The 7,960-nt window shown below is 34.2% G+C and overlaps 1 protein-coding gene across 1 annotated transcript in view; it reads right to left on the reverse strand.

Moving 5' to 3' along the window:
• Positions 1 to 7,221, reverse strand: part of fhip1aa (FHF complex subunit HOOK interacting protein 1Aa) — a 35,506-nt gene extending 28,285 nt beyond the window's left edge. Inside the window, exon 1 of the mRNA XM_051118385.1 lies at positions 7,001 to 7,221. The gene's annotated coding sequence lies outside the window, so the exon portion shown is untranslated. The remainder of the gene's footprint in view (positions 1 to 7,000) is intronic.
• Between the last annotated feature and the right edge of the window lie 739 nt (positions 7,222 to 7,960).

A 7,960-nucleotide genomic window follows, 5' to 3' on the forward strand; every position in this document is an offset into this window, starting at 1 on the left:
TCAACTGTATTAAATAACTTTATTTACTTTTTTATATCATTTTTACAAACAAGGACATTTAGGCTCACGTCTATTCAAATATTTACTTATCTACCACAATTATGTCTGAGTTATATTAATTTCTCAGTAAATATTGAATTTAGTCAATTAGAATACTGTGCGATTCATTCACGATAGCTTGTCATGGAAAAAAAATAAATATCTAAAAAGAAATAAAAATCTATACATAATTATGAATGATCGCATTACGAATAGACAGTAATGCATGTTTTTTGATCTCCTAGCATATGACTTTCATATTGAAAACACCTGGCCCTTGGCTCACTCTCTCTCTCTCTTACACACACACACACACACAAGCAGGCAGGCACGTACACATGAAGGACACCCTTGCAAATCAAAGCAGGCATGTTTGTCATGATCAAGCATTGTCTGAAGACACACAAGGAGAATGTACCAGGAGTCCTGGTGCCCATGGCGACTGGGTGACGTGAGGGCTATTACACTGACAGAGTCTACTGAAAAATTTACATCGGATGCAAAGAGGAGACGACTTCAGCCTCGAGTACTGGTTCTGGTTTAGGTCCCAATTTCTCACTTGATGGTGAACATACACAAAAACATTTTCAAAAGCTGCATCTGTCCCTGGAATCATAAAGAGCAGCAATGCATTTAAATCTTCAAATTAATTGTTTTGATATTTATGCCAAAAGGCAGCAGATAACCAGAACCCTTATCATATTTTTATGGCCTGTGTCATTAAACGCCTCTTCGGTAATGCTGAAGGTTTTACTGTACGCACGCGAGATGCAAACGTGAGCTATGTTTATACTATTCACTCAGTTCCCTACCCAGCGTTCAAAGCACCTGATCTGCATAAATATTAACACACCACCTGTCTTCATCCTGATTGGTGGAACTGCACACGCCTAGAGGTAACTTGGGACCAGTAACTATGGAGACATTTGCAATCCTACTGGTGGAACTTGCAAACAGGGAAGCGGGTTTGGAAAACAACAGCTTTACATAATGCAAGAATCTATGCAAATATGCTATTCTTGCATGTTTCTATACCAAAACATAGTTTGTGTTTATATTATGTTTACAGAGTTTATCCACACTTACAAGCAGTAAAGAATTATCCTGAAAAACTGAAATCTATGACACAAAAGAAGGCAATCCTTCCCACAGAAGTAAGCTTTCTAAAGGGAGAGGGTTTTATGAAGCTGCCTGTTACACTGAGATAAAGCAAAACTATGGTGGCCTCATTAAGTCAAACGAAGGAACAGACGTCAGGTGTTTGCCTTTTGCGATAAAGCACTCCATTGTGTAAGAAACACTGGAGGCTTAAAAGGTGCACTTACTATTTTTTTGCACTCTGCAACTAAAAGCAGTTTTATGCCATATAAAGTGAGATGCACCATCATGCGAACCACCATGCTGAGATCACATGACCATGCAACTGATAGGCTAATACTGGAGTTCTCAAAAGATCTTAAAGGGAACCCTTTGAATTGTATAGCTTAATATAATGTAAATGAGGTCTCTTACTGAAATATGTAGTAGAAAATCCATGAAAATTTACGTTATTTAAAAATTCCACATTGTTTTATACATATTTTAGACTATGGGCGTGCCATTATGATGTGAAATGGTTGCATTCAGTGAGTTACTGGCACTACCTGTTGCTATTTTCACCGCAACACAACTCAGAAAATAAAAATACTGATTCGATGACACAGCTTCTGAAAGAGCTCACAGGTGGCGATGCATATAAGCGTAGGCTTAAACCAAATGCCGTACAATCGATTTCCCCACAAGGAGTTTAAATACTCCCAATATCGGGTGAAATCCATGCTGAGAAACTCCTTCAGTCAAGACAAGCATCGCCATGTTTACATCCTGCCAGGATGGCATCTAGCATTTCTTGTCTCTGCTGTTTGTATGCTCTTTCAGTAGCTGTGGTCTACTAAAAGCCTCAAAGGCATCAGGGCTGAAGTGAGGAGAACAAAGACGTGTGTCTTTACGAAGTTTTATTCATCCACAGGCATCTTCCCATTCTTTTCTCCTCTTCTCATCACTAGGAAAAGCAGTGAAGATTTGCATTGCTTAAATTGTTGCCCTTCGACTGAAAACCAAAGCCACACAATGTGGTCATCGTATCAGTATTTTATTTACTGAGTTGTGAATTCACAGTTGTGTTGCAGTAAAAATATCAACAGGTAGTGCAAGTAGCTCAACCACTTCAAGTCATCAAAATAATAGCACCCCCATAGTCTAAAATATGTATAATGATGTGGATTTTTTAAATAAGTCTTCACAAAATAAAGATGTATGAACAAGCAGTGCCTGCTGGAGAGAGACCGCGACAACCTGCTGCTCCCAAGCTACAGATCAAGAATAGACACCAAAACATCAGCCAGCTGTGTACCTGCATGAACCACAGAGATTACACATTTGTTGTGATTTAATTTTAAAATGTTTACATGTTTATGAAATGGAGGAACAGACAACAAAGGGTAAAAAAAAAACAAAAAAACAAACAAAACAAATAGAAAGTCATTACACTTAAATCAAACCGCAATATGGACTAGTATCTGTAAATATTATGCTGCAAAAATACCATTTAAATGTGAATCCTGCATGTTCTGCGTGTCTCTGTTTTAATGAATGGAGCAGACAAGCGGTTTTGTTTACTACACACACTGAAGTTTGACGTTTTGATTTCTGTCATTTGACCGTTCTATTTTAGGAAAACTAGCGTCATACCATATACACACAGAAATGTAAAGGTAGACACGGCAACCCGTCAAAATAAAAGTCCGGTTTAACGTCAAGACATTGTGCCAGAAATATAATACTATTACTACTACTACTACTACTACTACTAAAAATAAACAAACATTATTTTTAGGGTATAATCATACAACTTTTGTTCCATGTTTTAATTTTAATAGTAAATTTCTCTTTGTTTGTGAAAAAAAGTCTGCTTAATTTTCAATAATTAAAAGATAAATGAAATTAATGTTGTATGCTTCCATTTCATATCCAGAACATTTTAAATATACAACACAGAATTTCTGAGGGTAAAAAAAAAAACTTTCATAAGGCTATTTTAAGAATAAATTTGAATAAATTAAGTATGCATTCAAATAATTAGACATGCTAAAACACAGAATTTGATAACAATAAAACATGGTGAGAAAAAATAAAACATTTCATAGGGCTCTAAACATGTCATTTTTGTTAAATCTTTATTAAATTGATGTGAAACTGCACAAGTTTCACGATTTTAATTAATTAGACATGCTCTTTCATTAATAAAATTTAATTTACCATTAAAAAAGAGTTCAGAAAAATTACAATGAAAAAAAAAAAAACGGAATCCAGAAAAATTAAAACGGAAAAAAATGGAATTTGGAAAAAAAATAAAAACGGAATTTGGGAACATAGGGCCCTAGAAAACTATGCCAACAGAATAAATAAAAACATTTTAAATGTGAACCCAGTTGTTAAATTTCAAGCATCCAAGCAAACAGGTATACAAATAAAGTCCAACACCATAGGACAGAGAAGACAGGGCACAATGTAAACAATGGGATACTGATTGCAGTTTTAAAATGATTATCCACCTACTCTTAGCATCACACTTCAAAAAAAAAAAAAAAAAAAAAAAACACATCACTATCATGCCGATACTGCAGCAACAAAACACTATTAGAATTCAGGATTTTTTCATAATGAATACATAAATACTAATATAATTATTTAATATATATTTGAAAATGCCTGAGAAAACAACATATACACTGCTGAAATCCTGAACAGGCATGCTATAACACTGATAGGTTGGTACATTTATCATGAACATGTGGGATGTTCACATGAACCAACTGAAAAAAAACCTGTTTGTATAGGTTTCAAAGGGGAAGGACAAACAAAATGAGAGATCCAAAAAATGATAGAAAGCGAGAGAATGTTTGCACACAAAAAGCCCCTATGACATGGTTTGTCTCACAAAGCAGGAGAGCCGCACGCTTGCAGCAATTACATGAGTCAGATCAAACGCTGAGATGAGAGAGACACCGAACGCTTTTTGAAGTCTGAACGCTTTTCTCAGTCCCATTGAGATATTTTCCTGTAAGCATTCAGCGCCACTCTTTCGCCAGGAATCTTTGATGATTCAGAGTAAACAAGATTTATGAATAGAATATAATAAACCAAAAATTAGAGAAATTGCTAAAGGCAGGGTTTTTTAAAAAAAATGTTTGCACAACATTGTGACATAATTCATAGTTCAAGTGATGTCATAATCAGACACCATTCCTGCAGCATTCTCCAGTGAGTCTAATATCACAGCTATGCAGTCCTGAAGGTTAGTGTGTGTTTGTCTATGTCTGTGTTTTAATCCTTAGCACAAGACAAGGTTGAACCAGACTAGGCGAGCCAAGGGGAGGAGCTACACCAATTGTCCACTGAAGTTTAGACAAAAGTTAAAGCCCTTAATCTGTTTTCTATTGAATCCACTTAAAAGTAGTACAATATCAACCTAAAGTGTTTCTTCTTTTAAAAAACAGACAATCCACTATATTCAGCCAGGGTTTTTATGAAATTATTATGAAACAAAGCTTAAAAAAATATTAGATGAAAACCTAGACTAAACAAAATATTAGAAAATAAGTTGAAGCACTAACATTGCAAACTTAAAACGAATAAAAACTAAAACAGAGCTAAAACTGAAATTACAGTAAACCTGAGCAGAACATAACAAAATGACTAAAAATTAAATGGCAACACTTTACAATAAGGTTCATTAGCTAACTACATTAGCTAACATGAGCTATGAATGAACAACACTTTTACATCATTTATTAATCTTAGTTAATATGAATGCATTATTAAAATCACAAGTTGTTTGTTAACATTAGTTAATGCACTGAACATGAACAAACAATGAATGACTATTTTTATTAACTAACATTAACAAAGATGAATAAATAGTGTAATGAATGTATTGTTCATTGTTCGTTCATGTTAGTTAATACATTAACTAACGTTAACAAATGAAACCTTCCTATAAAGTGTTACCAACTAAACTGAAATTGAAAACAAAAAATGTAAAACTTTCATTAATAAATCATTAACAAACATTATAAAATCCGTAACAAATCATTAGTTAATATATATTCCAAATAGCTAGAAATATGAAATGTGGTTGTTAAATATTAACCAATGTACTTATTAAACATTACCTAATGATTAACAGATCATTATTTCATGTACATTTACATTATATTTTAATATATATTAACTAATGATCTGTTAAGCATTATATGTGACCCTGGACCACAAAACCAGTCTTAAGTCGCTGGGGTATATTTGTAGCAATAGCCAAAAATACATTGTATGGGTCAAAATTATTGATTTTTCTTTTATGCCAAAAATCATTAGGAAATTAAGTAAAGATCGTGTTCCATGAAGATATTTTGTAAAATTCCTACTGTAAATATATGAAAACGTAATTTTTATTAGTAATATGCATTATAAAGAACTTCATTTGGACAACTTTAAAGGTGATTTTCTCAATACTTTATTTTTTTTGCACCATCAGATTCCAGATATATCCAGATATAGCCAAATATTCCCCTATCCTAACAAACAATACATCAATGGAAAGCTTATTAATCAGCTTTCAGATGATGTATAAAGCTCAGTTTTGAAAAATTGACCCTTTTGACTGGTTTTGTGGTCCAGGGTCACATATAATTTTTACCCATAAAAAGTATTACCCTTAAAATGAAAGTCAACTTAAATGATTAATAATAAAATATATTATTATATAATTCTAAATTACATGATTCAGCTTGGCAGCTGCTGGAATGCATTATGGACAAGCTTTGGAATGATACGCACGACAGGCAACTGTGACACTTGCATGTGACAACTTAACAACAGTCCTTTTGTTGTGATTTTTTTTAACATAAAATTACTAGGACAATCATTTCTGCTTGTTTCTACTTGGTAAAAACACACAGCTATAGCCTATCAAGTCACATTACATCACAAGTGCAACCAGAAACTAAGGTGTGTGACGCCTTTAACCTGTTGCGAAGAATAACATCAGAAAGTGGGACTTTTTCATACATACACACACAAACACACTAACAACTCTCTACAGAGCACCGTTCTCAGAGCTCTCCTGCTTTCGGACTAAATCTGTCAGTGATTTTCTCAGATTCTCCCACTGTTTTGTCATGTATACTGGTTTCTATGTCTGTTTCTTCATCCTTAACTTACATTTCTGCTCAGCACTTCTTCCTTTCCTACCCCCACCACTGTTGCACTCTCTTGTCTGTCTGATTATCAGTGTGTAAACATCTGAATTTACAACCAACTCTTGTGGCATAACTTGCTGTAACTGCCAATCCCATTTACAGTACGTTACACTTTAAATAGAAGTAATCCATGGTTAAAATATAGATGTGATTCCTTGTGAAAGTGATGCCAAAAATGTAACATAATACACAATTAAATCTTAACACTGAATAAACACTTAAAACTCAGCACATCAACTTAAGTCTGCAAACTATAGACAAGATTCCTATTATTATTAGTGAACGATCAAATTCTAATATTAAATAAATAAAAACTGCCTTGTTACTCATGTCATGTCAACAAAGAAGAAGCTAAATAAGTTGTTTCAGTACACTACACACGATCTTTAGAATAGACTTATAACTGTTAGTTTATTAACTATGTAGTTAGTTATGTAAACAACTAGTATTTTGTTTTAATTGTGATGGCTCCATCTCGAGTCCACGCATGTTTTTCCAGACAACCTAGAACAACCTGTTTATGTTCGAGCTGGAATAGAAACAATTTACAGCTGCTTTCAAGGAACAAAACATAGGATAATAACCCGTTACATGCTTAAAAAAATCATAAAACATATTAAAATACAACAGTAACGACATGGATAGTACTGTGACATAACACATACTTCGCCTTTAATGTCCAAACGCCTTTTCTCTTCCACACCTGACAAAACTTCGACTCAGCAGCTCTGTTTCCCTGTGTCATATTCCTCTGGCAATAAACCGATCATAATTCCGTCCCGTTGTCGTTTTCATAATGATAGCTCAGTGCAGCTCGCAGCGACGAGCTTTGTTGAGTCTATCACAGCACATTTAAAGATCCAGAGAACTCTGACGCCACTCGCTCGGTCACCTGAGCGTGGATTAGAAAGGTGAGCTTGCTTACAAGCCCCGCCCATACACTCTAAACCGACCCGTCATTGGCTACTGCTTGGGCGCTCGCTCACTCTTATTTTAACGTATTTTTTAATCGTTGACAACATTACCGTTATTGTTCACGGTACACGAACGATCATAGTCCATATATATATATATATATATATATATATATATATATATATTAAATACAAGAATTCGCCACAAGAATACAAATAATGAACAATAGATTTGTTGTTCTAACGCACTCTAATATTATAAATACATACAATATTCGATTGTGTCTTCAAATGTAGATTAAAAACATATTTGTAACCAATACAGTGCTTAGTCTTGTATTTTCTATGGTGTGGCATTAGAGGATGAAATTGCTAATACATTTTCTAAACAAGCTTTAAAACACCCACACAGTACCTTTGAGTAAGTCAGTGGCAAGGGGGAACATGAAGCATTAAAAAAAAATTGATTGGCAAAATAAATAAATAAGGCATTTATATAGTATTCAAAAGCAGCTGGCAGGGGTTGGTTAAGAACAGCAAAAAGCACATTATTATCAGAATAGTGCTTTTGAGTTGTTCCAGAACAGTGAAAGGAATATGTCACATTATTAAATGATCTCAGAGTAACGGGTTCGAATAGACTACCAAAATTGAAGTACATGAATTTTTTTTTTCCTTTGGTGCGCCCCCACCATATCTCCCCACTCCTGT

The sequence above is a fragment of the Labeo rohita genome, chromosome 1, assembly GCF_022985175.1.
Source record: "Labeo rohita strain BAU-BD-2019 chromosome 1, IGBB_LRoh.1.0, whole genome shotgun sequence".
Lineage (NCBI taxonomy): Eukaryota > Metazoa > Chordata > Actinopteri > Cypriniformes > Cyprinidae > Labeo > Labeo rohita.